Here is a 13,960-nt window from a genome sequence, read left to right as displayed (position 1 = left end):
GACGCGTCTGGTCAGTACTGACCGGACCCTAGGGGTTCAGCGTCCGGTCAAGTACAGTAAGGTTCCAGTAAGGGTTTAATGCGACCGGACATGTCCGGTCAGTAGTGACCGGAACCTGCCAGCGTTCGGTCAACTCATTTTCACTGGTTCGCGGGTTGAACTGATCGGAGCGTCCGTTCAGTACGACTGGAGCATCCAGTCACCCCGCAGAAGCTCATAACGGTTTGTTTTTCAGGCTGCCTTATAAATAGAAGCTCCACTCGTGTGTGGAGTCACTTTTGCTCATTTCAACAGCTGAGAAACATGTTTGTGAGTGCCAAGAAGAGCAAGGTCCTAGTGAGGTGATTGAGATTTGAGAATCCAAGAGAGTAGCCTCATTAGTGAATCAAGAGTAGACAAGTGTGCATCCATCTTCTCATTAGGCTTCGCATAGTCAAGTGAGAGTTCATGCTTGTTACTCTTGGTGATCACCATCACCTAGATGGGTTGGTGGTGATTGAGAGCTTGGTGATCACCTAGCAGAGCTTGTGGGTGACCCAACTCAAGTTGTGAGTGGCTTTGGGTGATTCGCCGTGATGGAGTGTCGAAGAATCAACCCATAGAGAGCACTTGATCCTTGCGCGGATCAAGGGGGAGCTACACCCTTGCGTGGATGCTCCAACGAGAACTAGTGGGGAGTGGCGACTCTCCAATACCTCGGCAAAACATCACCGCGTTCCTCTCTCTCTCTATTTACTTTGAGCATTTACTTTGAGCAATTCAATACTTGTCTTTACATTCATAGAATTGCCATGCTAGAGTAAGTTTGGAACATAGGTTGCAAATCTGTTGTGCGTTAGTTTGATAGAAACACTTTTCTAGGCACAAGGGGTTAATTGGGCTATCCATAGGATTTGATTATTGCAAGAAAATTTAGAATTAGCCCAATTCACCCCCCTCTCCTCTTGGGCATCTTGATCCTTTCAATTGGTATCAGAGCCTCGTGCTCATGTTTTTAAGCTTAACCGCTTAGAGCAAGATGTCTCACGGGGATGGACCTGCTCCTATCTTTGAGGGAGATGACTTTCCATATTGGAAAATCCGCATGGAGGCGTACTTAGAAGCTCTAGACGTTGGTATTCTTAGAGCCGCCTCACAAGGCTTCCCAAAACCTCAGAATGCTACTAACCTACAAGGCGATGAGGTTAATTATAAAAAAATGGAATGCAAAGGCTCGCAACACCATCTTTAGAGGCCTTTGCAAAGATGTGTTCAACCGTGTAAGGAACCACAAACACGCCATGCACTATGGTCGAACGTTTGTGCGCTCCATGAGGGAACCAAGAGTGAGCGTGAGGAACGCTATCATCTTGTGATTAAAAAGCTAAATTCATTTGAAATACTTTCTAAAGAAAGTGCTAATGAGATATATTCTTGCTTAAATGTTCTTGTAGAGGAAGTTAATGGGCTTGGACTTACTCAAATGTCACCATCCGACGTTGTGAGAAAGATCTTGAGTGTCCTCCCCATTGACAAATATGGGTACATTATGACTGTGCTACATCAAGGTGATCTTTCCGCTGCTACATCGACACAAATCTTAGGAAATATCAATGCTCATGAGATGTACATGCACATCACGCCACAAGATGGCTCATCCTCTACAAAGAAGAAAGAGAAGGACTTAGCATTCAAAGCTAGCCAAGATAAGGGCAAAGCAAGACTTGAGTATGAGAGCTCAAGTGATGAAGAAGATGATGAAGAAAGTCTTGCTCTCATGGTGAAGAAGACCGCCAAGATGCTAAAGAAGCTAAATAAGAGTGGCATCAAGTTTGATGGCAAGAAGAAGAAGTTCTTCACTAGCTCAAGAAGAAAGCCAATCTCCGAGATGGATTGCTACAATTATGGCAGACTTGGCCATCTAGCTCATCAATGCACAAAGCACAAGAAAGACAAGTTCAAAAACAAGAACAAGGGCAAGAAAGATGACTCAAGCAATGAAGATGAAGATGAGAAGAAAAAGAACAAGCCATACAAGAAGAGAGATGGTAAAAAGAGGGACTTCTACAAGAAGAAGAAGAGTGGAAAGGCCTACATCATCAGTGATTGGCTCATGGACATTGATTCATCAAGTGGATCATCCGATGATGATAGTGACAATGAGAAGGTGGCCGCCATTGCTATTGATCTTGCATCTTCACCACCACCATCGCCATCATCCTCTACACACCTATGCCTTATGGCCAAGGGTGAATGTAAGGTAACTAAGAGTGATGATAGTAGTGATAATGAGCAAGCTAGTGATGATGATAGTGATAGCGATGATGATGATTCACCTACATATGATGATCTTGTCAAAATACTAAGAAAATACACTAAGATCATTAGAAAGAGTAGAGCTACAAATGAAAAGCTTGATGCTAAAAATGATTTACTCTTAGCTAAGTGTGATACATTAGAAAAGGCTAATGATGAGCTTAGAGAAACTAATAATGCTATATCATCCAAACTCAAGGAGCTCAAATCTTCTAAGAAAGAGCTTAAAGATAAACATGATAAACTTGAGTGGGTGCACAATGAGCTCATCACTAGTCACAACAAGCTAAAAGATGAATATACAACTCTAAAGATCAACTATGATACTCTTGTTATTGCTCAAGAATTCTTACCAAATGAGCCACATGATGCTACTAACCATGTTGTTAATATTGATATAGCTACCTCATGTGATGATTTAATTGATGAGAGCATTGAGCATGGATCTAGTAGCAAAGGCAAGCAAGTGGTTGAGTGCAATGACTATGATGAGTATGTCAAGCTCAAGAGTGATAATGAGAAGCTCATGAAAGATCTTGAAGAGATGAAAAGCCACAACACCATTGTACTAGAAACTCTTGATCATGACAAAGAGTTGATCCTTGAGAATGAGAAGCTCAAAGAAGAAAACAAGAAGCTCAAGGAAGAGAAGAACAATGATGTTCTCAAGGAAGAGAACAAGAAGCTCAAGATGGAGAAAGAGCATCTCAAGGTGGGATTGAGCAAGTTTGCTAGAGGCAAGCATCTCCAAAGTGAGCTACTCATGAACACCATCATGAAGATGGATAGAAGTGGCATTGGATATGTGGCAAGTGTAGAGAAGAAGAAGGCTCAAGCTCAACAACAACAATCAAAGCCAAAGCCAAAGCCAAAGAGATGTTTTGAGTGTGGACAAGAAGGTCACTTTGCTCATGAGTGTCAAACTCCACCGCCATAACCCTTGCCCAAGCATGCTAGACCCTTTGCCTTCAATGCTCACTACATGCTTAGAAAGGACTCTAGTGGAAAGATGAAAGTCATGTTCTTAGGTCCCCCTAACAAGAATAGGCCTAAGAAGATTTGGGTGGCTAAGTCACTTGTTGAGAAGGTGAAGGGCCCTCAACAAGTTTGGATTCCTAAATCTTAAATCTCTTGTGTGTAGGTGAACTACAAGACCGGTGGAAGTCATTGGGTTATTAATAGTGGTTGCACTCAACATATGATCGGTGATCCTCGTATGTTCACCTCACTAGATGAAGAGGTAGATGGACAAGAGAAAATAACATTTGAAGATAACTCAAAGGGCAAGGTTAAAGGATTGGGCAAAGTGGCAATATCAAATGATCATTCCATCTCCAATGTGCTCTATGTTGCTTCATTGAGCTTCAACTTGCTATCCATTGGACAATTGTGTGATCTTGGCTTCCAATGCTTGTTCACCGAGAAGGAGGTTGTTGTATCCAAGGTAGATGACAATCAAGTGATATTCAATGGATTTAGATACAACAACTTATATCTAGTGGACTTCACCTCCAAAGATGCAAATTTGAAGACTTGCTTATTCACCAAAACAACACTTGGGTGGCTATGGCATAGAAGACTTGCTCATGTTGGGATGAGCTCACTCAAGAAGCTTATGAAGAATGATTTGGTGAGAGGGTTGAAGGATGTGAAGTTTGAGAAGGACAAGCTTTGTAGTGCATGTCAAGCCGGCAAGCAAGTTGCAAATACTCATCCAACCAAAGCCTTCATGTCAACCACAAGAGTGCTAGAACTCCTACATAAGGATTTATTTGGACCAACAACATACAAGAGTTTGGGAGGGAATCTCTATTGTCTTGTGATTATTGATGACTATTCAAGGTATACATGGGTATTCTTTCTTCATGACAAATCCGAAGTTGCATCTTGTTTCAAGAAGTTTGCTAAGTGAGCTCAAAATGAATTTGAAGTGAAGCTCAAGAAGATAAGAAGTGACAACGGAAAAGAATTTGACAACACAAACATTGAAGCTTATTGTGATGAAGTTGCGATCAAGCATGAAATCTCCGCAACTTATACTCCTCAACAAAATGGTGTAGTTGAGAGGAAGAACTGGACTTTGATCACTCTTGCAAGGACAATGCTAGATGAGTACAACACCCCCAAAGCTCTATGGGCAGAAGCAATCAACACCGCATGTTATGCATCAAACCGCCTATTCCTTCAAAAGTTTCTTGGAAAGACTCCTTATGAGTTGCTCAATAGGAAAGAAGCCGGACATCTCCTTCTTTAGGGTGTTTAGTTGCAAATGCTACATCTACAAGAAGCAGCAACACCTAGAGAACTTCCAAAGATGTAGTGATATTGGTTTTCTTGATGGTTACTCATCAAAGTCCAAAGCATATAGAGTATTTAATCATGCCACCGGCTTGGTTGAAGAAACATATGATGTGGAATTTGATGAATCTAATGGCTCCCAAGGAGCACATGAGAATCTTGATGATGTAGGTGATGAACCATTGAGGGAGGCTATGAAGAATATTCCAGTGGGAGACATCAAGCCAAAAGATGATGAAGATGATGTACAAGTCATTGATCAACCTTCTTCATCAAGTGTGCCACAAGATGGTGAAAAAGATGGGAGAGTAGAAAATGAAGATACTCATATCTCCCATGAGCAAATGGTGGTACAAGCACAAGATGTTAATGCTCCACAACCTCCTCCTCAAGTGGTCAATAGAAGAAATACACCTCTCCTACAAGATCATCCACAAGATCTCATCATAGGGAGTCCATCAAAGGGTGTAATGACTCGATCTCAAAAACTTGCTTCATTTATTGCTTATCACTCTTTTGTATCTTGCTATGAGCCTACCAAGGTAGAAGAAGCTCTCAAAGATCCAGATTGGATCAATGCCATGCATGAAGAGTTGAACAACTTCACTCACAATGAAGTTTGGACTCTTGAAGAGCGACCAAAAGGTGTAAGAGTCATTGGAACAAAGTGGGTGTTCCGTAATAAGCAAGATGATCAAGGTGTTGTTGTGAGGAACAAGGCAAGACTAGTTGCAAAGGGATTCTCCCAAGTTAAAGGTTTGGATTTTGGGGAGACCTTTGCACCAGTTGCAAGATTAGAAGCCATCCGTATCCTACTTGCATATGCATCACATCATGAAATGAAACTATATCAAATGGATATGAAAAGTGCATTTTTAAATGGCTTTATTAATGAACTAGTCTATGTTGATCAACCTCCCGGGTTTGAAGACCCTAGATATCCTAATCATGTTTATAGGTTGTCCAAGGAACTATATGGGCTTAAGCAAGCCCCAAGAGCTTGGTATGAGCACCTTCGGGACTTCCTCATTGAGAAGGGCTTCACCATTGGGAAGGTCAACACCACACTATTCACCAAGAAGCTCGATGGACATATCTTCATTTGTCAAGTATATATTGATGATATCATCTTTGGATCATCAAATGAAGACTCATGCAAAGAGTTTGGTGAATTAATATCAAAGGAGTTTGAGATGTCCATGATTGGTGAGCTTACATTCTTTCTTGGTTTTCAAGTCAAGCAAATGAAAGAAGGCATCTTCATCTCTTAAGAGAAATATACTAAAGATCTTCTCAAGAGATTCAAGATGGATGAATGTAAGCCAATCAAGACACCGATGCCTACCAATGGACATCTCGACCTAGATGAGGGAGGTAACCCGGTTGATCAAACTCTCTACCGTTCTATGATTGGTAGCTTGTTATATTTAACCGCATCTAGGCCCGACATCATATTTAGTGTGTGTATGTGTGCTAGATTTCAAGCTAGTCCTAAGGAAACACATTTAATTGCTGTAAAAAGAATCCTTAGGTATCTTAAGCACACACCAAGCATTGGCCTTTGGTATCCCAAAGGAGCTATATTTGAATTAGTTGACTATTCCGATTCAGATTATGCCAGATGCAAAGTGGATAGAAAGAGCACATCCGGAGGGTGCCATTTGCTTGGTAGATCACTTGTGTCTTGGTCCTCCAAGAAACAAAATAGTGTGGCTTTGTCCACCACCGAAGCGGAATACATTGCCGCGGGTGCTTGTTGTGCACAAATTTTATACATGAAATAAACTTTGCTAGACTATGGTGTAGCTCTAGAAAAGGTACCTCTTTTGTGCGACAATGAAAGTGCGGTAAAACTTGCAAATAATCCAGTTCAACACTCTCGCACCAAGCACATAGATATCCGCCACCACTTTCTAAGAGATCATGTTGCTAAAAATGATATATCACTGGAAGGTGTAAGAACCGAAGATCAATTAGCAGATATCTTCACTAAACCGCTAGATGAGGCTACATTTTGTAGATTGTGGAATGAGCTCAATGTACTGGACTTTAGCAACTTCACTAAAAATTGAGCTTGTGTTGTCCCTTGCATTCATTGTAATATACAACATGTTTAATTTTTGACAATGCATATAGGGCGTGTGAAGAAGCTTAACCTTGGATCAAACTTGACAAGCAACTAGATTTACTTACAAAGTATTGCATATGCATGGATGTTGTTTTGTCGTTTTGTTCCATTTGCCCTCTTATTGCCTATTTTCTTAAAAAGAACTATAGCCTAAAGCAAAATATTTTGAAAAATATGAGGGTTTGAGAGAGGTCACTCACATCAGTCCCAATTGGTGTTTATTTGGATCTTATTCATGTTGGGACTTGATTGGAAACAGGCAGAGCGAAGGAACTTTGAAGATTTGCTAGAAAAGGTGCACCGGACGCTGCTGTCCAGCGTCCGGTCAGTTCACAGAAGGTGAACTGCTGCTGAAGGAGTGACCGGACGCTGCATTTGTGCGTCCGGTCAGGAAGGGATCCAGCATCTAGTCGTTTGAAGGAGAATCAGGCTGAGCTAACCGGACCCTGCCTGCGTCCGGTCATGGACCACCGGAAGCGTCCGGTCATGATTCCAGAGGAATTGGACCTCTCTAGAATCAACCGGACGCTGGGTGGTAGCGTCCGGTCGCTACCACCGGAGCATCCGATCAATGGAGAACGTGCGGTTTCCGAACTCTTTCCCTGTTTCCTTCTCCGTTACACGTGGGATCTCCTTTTAACCGTCCATATTTTTTATCTCAGCCAGCAGCGCCTAACCCTAATCGCCATAGTCGCCTTGCCCTAGCCCAAGCCACCGCCAGCTCGCCGCGTGCCTCCCGTGCCAGTGCCGCCATCCACTACACGCAACCGCGCCTCCCACGACCGCATGCCACCGCTGTTTGCACGCGCTCGCCTCTGCTCCATGTCTCCCACGACCGTGCACCACAGCAGCCGCGCGCCTTCCGTGCCAGCGCCACCGTCGGCTCCCTAAGCACCGAGCTCCATTCAAGCTTGCTATTCCCGTGCCCTAGCCCTTGCCTCCTCAATTGGTTGGTAAGGCCTAACCCTGGCTTCCAATTTGATATGCTTGTGACCTATATCAAATTGCAATGCACTAATTTCATATCACATTCAGGGCTTTTGATCTATCCTAACCCTAGTCGGATTAGGTTTTCCCCGCGTGACATGTCTCTTCTTCTCTCGGATCGCCGGTTCGTCAGGTAGCATGCCCGTCGCTTCAATTTCGTACCTACATTGCTTGCTTCCTAGGGCTTTCGCATCTATTAGATATATTGTATTTATTTGTATATCAATCTATTCCATCGTGCAGCGAGTCGGTGCCGTTGAGGTTCTTATGGCAGTTGGCAGTCAACTCGGAGCCAAGCTCACGAGTATGGATCGAGGCCAAGCCTCGGGAGTGTTAGTTTGACAGTTGATCTTCATCAGCGGCAGTTTATCTTCTTGTCAGATCAGATGGCTCACATGAAGAATGTTGGTGGTGGTCCAGGAGATGATGATCGGAGGCCCCTGCCTCGCCAGCCTGTAGGATCGAAAGGCAAGGCAACAAAGCAGGTGACATCCAAGAAATGCAAGTACCTCGACGCAGAGACAGCGAGAGCAGCAGCAGTCGCTGAGGCCATAGAGCGTGCCGAGAGAGGTGGTGCCCGTAGTGGAGTTGTCATAGCAGATTAGCTGGCACCAGACGCGCAGGGCAGACTAAGGCAGATTGAGCGACTTCATGGTAGTCCACCTGGGACTGTCATGATGGTAGGACGTCATCTGGCTATTGAGGAGCCTCAGCGTCAGGGGGAGTCTCAGTAGGAGCCACAACAGCAGCCCCCACTAGTAGAGCCACAGCCAGCTCAGGAGACTCAGGAGGGCCAGCAGGCTGAGGAGACCGAGCCGGCACCCCAGCTATGCCACTCTGGTCGTACCAGTGCTACAGTTCCACCGAGGCCAGCTACATAGTGTAGGGGTTCACGCCCACCGCCTAGACCATAGGGTCTGCCTCTAGTAGTACATCTTGACTTGAGGGCCGCCACAGCCAGATAGGTTCGCCAGCTGAGGTTTGTTGAGTTTGAGGTGTGGTTCCCTCTGAGGAGGGATGAAAGAGCAGCTAAGGGTTTCTACACGCCATTGTAGGAGGATTTCTACAACGCATATCTTAATAGTGGGGCAGTGTTCAGATCTCAGTGGGTATGCAGTATAGAGTCTATTGTGGCAGCAGCCGGAGAGCATATCCGCCCCTACTTGTCATATTTGCTAGGGTTGTCAGATCTGATTGGCCGGACTGGACTGTATGTGCCATCTTGGGTTCGGTAGTTTTATGCTTCGCTCTACGTTAACCCGCAGCACAACTTCATACACTTTGCATTCAATGGCAGAGACTATAGGGTGATGAGTTTCAGGGCCCAAGAGATACTGAGGCTACAGGATCAGCCTGTCAAGTTGCATGAGGTATGTTATGGATAGTAGGAGCCTCCTAGGCATCCTCATGGAGGTTTAGTGCCCCCTACTGATCTTGTGTGACATTGCTTCAAGGAGCCCTTTGGTGAGGGGTCGAGGAGGAACCCTAGTGACCTAACTCCTATAGCTCATGTGATAGAGTCCATTATCAGGAGGACACTACTTCCCAGGTTGGGATACAGAGAGGGTCTGACTCGCCTATAGCTCTGGCTCCTTAATGCCCTGATGCAGTAGACCGTGTTCGACATTTGGGACCTCCTTCTATCAGAGATGGAGGATACTATTGCTGAGGGCTTCAAGGGTCATAGGTAGCTTCCTTATGCACATTGGATCACATTCTTGATGCTCAAGTCTGTGCAGGTCAGGACCCCTGAGATGGTTGCAGAGTATAAGGGTGCCACCACAGAGTTTCCAGCATATAACATGGCACAGAGGATCAGGCATAGCACTCCATAGGCACCCGTTCAGCCCAACCGTCGTCTAGATGTTCTAGAGTCAGCAGCTCAGTAGGACGAGATCATTAGAGGCATTGCTGCTATAGAGGAGGAGCAGCTTGAGGCACAGCAGGAGGCGACAGAGTCTAGTGACAGCTTGAATGATGACTATTTGCCGATTCCTCAGATGCCTCCATGCAGACATGATGCAGAGGCTGGTAGTTCTAGCTCAGCTCCTCCTGCACCGTAGATGGACCCCACCTTGATTGCTATTCTTGAGCGGATGCAGTAGGATCAGGCATGACAGGCACAGGAGACTGCTGCCAACTTTGCACAGTTTTAGGCTCATCAGGACGAGTTCCAGCAGCAGCAGCAGCAGATGCATCACCAGCAGTTACTCATGCAGCAGCAGCTTATGGGATTTATGTAGCATGTAGTGACAGCACTTGGGGCCCCACTGCCACAGCCTTCGCCCCAGCTTGCTCAGCCTGCCACCACTTCGATGACTCCAGTTGTACAGCCTAGTGGGCTTCAGAGTTAGGGACAGCCTCTAGCTCCATTTGCTTCACCCATAGTTCAGGTGTCCCAGTGGTTGTCCTTACTAGTGGTAGCCCTGCAGTTCACTCCATATCACACGGGCTTCTCACTGGAGCAGTCACCCTCGCTTTTTATGCCTAACATGTCAGTCTCCAGGAGTCTTGGAGCATCCTTCAGCGAGTTGACTGGCATGCCTACACCTCCACATATGCACACCGCCGGTCCTTCTACAATAGCTCCAGTTGTCATGACTACTCAGAGGCTCCCCTCGTCTGTCGCCTCGTCAGATCCTACGATAGACGTCCTAGCAGCATCACAGGTAGCACCTGCCCCAGCTCAGACCTAGACCGCTTCAGCGACACTTCTTGCTATAGAGGGTCAGACTGTTCAGAGTTTAGGGTCAGATGATGATGGTGCCCAGTTCCAGCTTGCTCCATGTACTTCCACGCCCGGCTCATCCGCTACAGCCCCGCCGACCGACCCTTAGGTTTTGGTGTTTGACGCCAAAGGGGGAGAGGGTTCGAGTATGTAGACTCAGGGGGAGCGAGTTTTAAGGGGAGCTAGTTATATAGTATTAGCTTATTATATACATTTGGAGTTTTTATCTGTGTGATACACTATTACTATTATGCATTCGTGTGTTACTTTCATGCATACTATTATATCTATGTGATAGTGATATCTACGTGATTGTGATATATGACATGTGTGCTCTCTACTTTACATTATTTATATGTCATATCACTTGTGTTTTGCTCATTTGCCTTTGCTTCTGCGTTTATACTCCGATGTAAATGAGCTTTGTTACTCGTACTCATGCTTAATTCATATCCTTTGAGTACATTGTGTTGGCTTGGGTCATATAAGCTTGACTAACACTTTTGTTCTTATCGATAAAAGCTTATATAAACCAAGCCCGTCAAAAACCTCACTCTTTCACATACTCGAGGTGGTATTGTCATCAATCACCAAAAAGGGGGAGATTGAAAGCATCTAGGCCCCTAGTTGGGTTTCGGTGATTAATGATAATACAATATTACTATGACTAACGTGTGTTTTGCAGAGGCAATTAAGTTAGGTCATGGTAATGGAGATCAATTGGGCAATCAAGGTTGTCAGCCCCTATGATGGAAATCATTTCAGTTTTCAAAGAATGGACGACAAGGTTAAGGATGACTAGTTCTAAGTGTCGATTGGAGTTGGAGAGACACTTAGAGTAGTTTAGGACTTTGTTTTTCCTTTGGTCATACTATTAAGGGAGGTATAGATGGGTAGCTTGACCTAGGTGAGTCTAGTGAGTCAGGTGTGGTGCACACTTGTTAAAACTAGCTCTAGGTAGCTCCTATGAATGTCTAAGATCCATTGGAGCAAACTTCATTTACATAAGATCGAGAGTTGAAAGTGGATGAAGGGTCAAATGCTGACCAGACACTGGCTCCGGTGCAACCGGACGCTGGCCGCAGGGTTCGGTCAGTTCATTTGATCAACAGACTGCGTTCGGTGCGATCGGACGCTGGAGAGGTCAAGTGACCGGACGCTAAGAGGCAGCGTCCGGTCGACTCTAGTAAGGTTCCAGAGAAGGGAATCTGCGACCGGACGCGTCCGGTCAGTACTGATCGGACCCTAGGGGTTCAGCGTCCGGTCGAGTACAGTAAGGTTCCAGTAAGGGTTTAATGCGACCGGACGCGTCCGGTCAGTAGTGACTGGACCCTGCCAGCGTCCGGTCAACTCATTTTCACTGGTTCACGGGTTGAACTGACCGGAGCGTCTGGTCAGTACGACCAGAGCGTCCGGTCATCCCGTAGAAGCTCATAACGGTTCGTTTTTCAGGCTGTCTTATAAATAGAAGCTCTACTCATGTGTAGAGTCGCTTTTGCTCATTCCAACAGCTGAGAAACATGTTTGTGAGTGCCAAGAAGAGCAAGGTCCTAGTAAGGTGATTGAGATTTGAGAATCCAAGAGAGTAGCCTCATTAGTGAATCAAGAGTAGACAAGTGTGCATCCATCTTCTCATTAGGCTTCGCGTGGTCAAGTGAGAGTTCATGCTTGTTACTCTTGGTGATCGCCATCACTTAGACGGCTTGGTGGTGATTGGGAGCTTGGTGATCACCCGGCGGAGCTTGTGGGTGACCTAACTCAAGTTATGAGCGGCTTTGGGTGATTCACTGCGACGGAGTGTCGAAGAATCAACCCATAGAGAGCACTTGATCCTTGCGCGGATCAAGGGGGAGCTATACCCTTGCATGGGTGCTCCAACGAGGACTTGTGGGGAGTGGCGACTCTCTGATACCTCGGCAAAATATCGCCGCGTTCCTCTCTCTCTCTATTTACTTTGAGCATTTACTTTGAGCATTTACTTTGAGCAATTCAATACTTATCTTTACATTCATAGAATTGCCATGCTAGAGTAAGTTTGGAACATAGGTTGCAAGTCTGTTGTGCATTAGTTTGATAGAAATACTTTTCTAGGCATAAGGGGTTAATAGGGCTATCCGTAGGATTTGATTATTACAAGAAAATTTAGAATTAGCCCAATTCACCCCCCTCTTGGGCATCTTGATCCTTTCAATGCACCGGAGCTTGCCTTGGGTAGGCGGGTGGTCAGCTATGTCAGTCGTCGGTGGCTCAGAGGCTTCCTCCTGTATGAAGACCTCCTCCTCGTACTCCTCAATCACCTCCTCGTATTCCTGCTCTCCAGCAGTCATGAACTCCACCAACGCGTTCTCTACTTGCATGCAATGATGATGCAACACTCCAGATTAGGAACAAGAGACTTAGAGAAATGATAAGGCTTTTATTAAAGCATTCTTTTAGGTTATCCTATCAATTCACTAATCCAAATTATACGTGTAGGGGAGTTTAGTTTAAGCAAGATTATTTTTTTCATGATACATGCATCGGCCTACCCGTTCACTCAAGTCGGAATATAATGGCATTCGCAAAAAAATTTGGCACATCGCACGCTCACTTTCCGTACATTAAATGATTCTTACGCAGCGTAAGTTAGTATACCTGCAGAAGATTGATTAGATAAAATCAGTGCCGCTATCCTAGATGGACCATATTACTAGGGCTTATACTTATTTTCATAATTTTATCGCATCCTACTTTTCGCAAAACTTTTGTTGGTCAAATTTTATGTTTTAAAAAGATTTATGAAACCCGTAAGTCATTATTGGCTCTGATACCACCTGTGGCAGAACCACCCAAAATAACACATTTTCAGAGGCGCTCGTCTTTCACCAAACACTAAGCACCCCGAAAGCAAGTTACATCAGACGGATTTCATCGAGCACACCCCAAGGGAGAACTCGAATAATCCACGTTTTTCCTCCAGGATCCAATAATAAGAACGAGTTTACAATACTTAGTTTATTTCATACAACAAGAGTTCTTAGAAATACAGTATTACAATACTAAGTTCAGAGTGCGGAATTTAAATAGCGATGTGGCCTGCGGCAGGAGAGTCCCGCGCGCGTCAGCGTTTTTGCAAAAGAGACCTTGCATTTCCCCCAATTCACAACCAAGGACCAATACTATTTTACTTACACACAGACCCTCTCACTTAACCCCTTGGCCTTTCTCTAATTTACCCGCGCGCACCTCGGCAACTCAGTGCGTGGCGGCGCGACGAGCGGTGGCCTAGCACGGCTGCGCCGGCCACCTGGGGTCGCCACTGGCCTGACGATCGGACCGGCCTCCATCCCCGGTTCAACCAGCTACCCTAGGGTGTAACACCGAGGGTGTTACAATTGATCAGTTCTATAACTTTTAAGTTCATGAGTTTTTCAACCGAAATCATTTTTTGCTTCAAAAGGTTGTTTGAAGTTGTCATTTTTGGAACTTCAATTTTTTAATTGATAAAACAAAGTCACGTGAAAAGATGGCTCAAATAATAGCTA

The sequence above is a fragment of the Miscanthus floridulus genome, chromosome 3, assembly GCF_019320115.1.
Source record: "Miscanthus floridulus cultivar M001 chromosome 3, ASM1932011v1, whole genome shotgun sequence".
NCBI lineage: Eukaryota > Viridiplantae > Streptophyta > Magnoliopsida > Poales > Poaceae > Miscanthus > Miscanthus floridulus.
The sequence above is the reverse complement of the archived record's forward strand: the minus strand, read 5'-3'. Positions refer to the sequence as shown.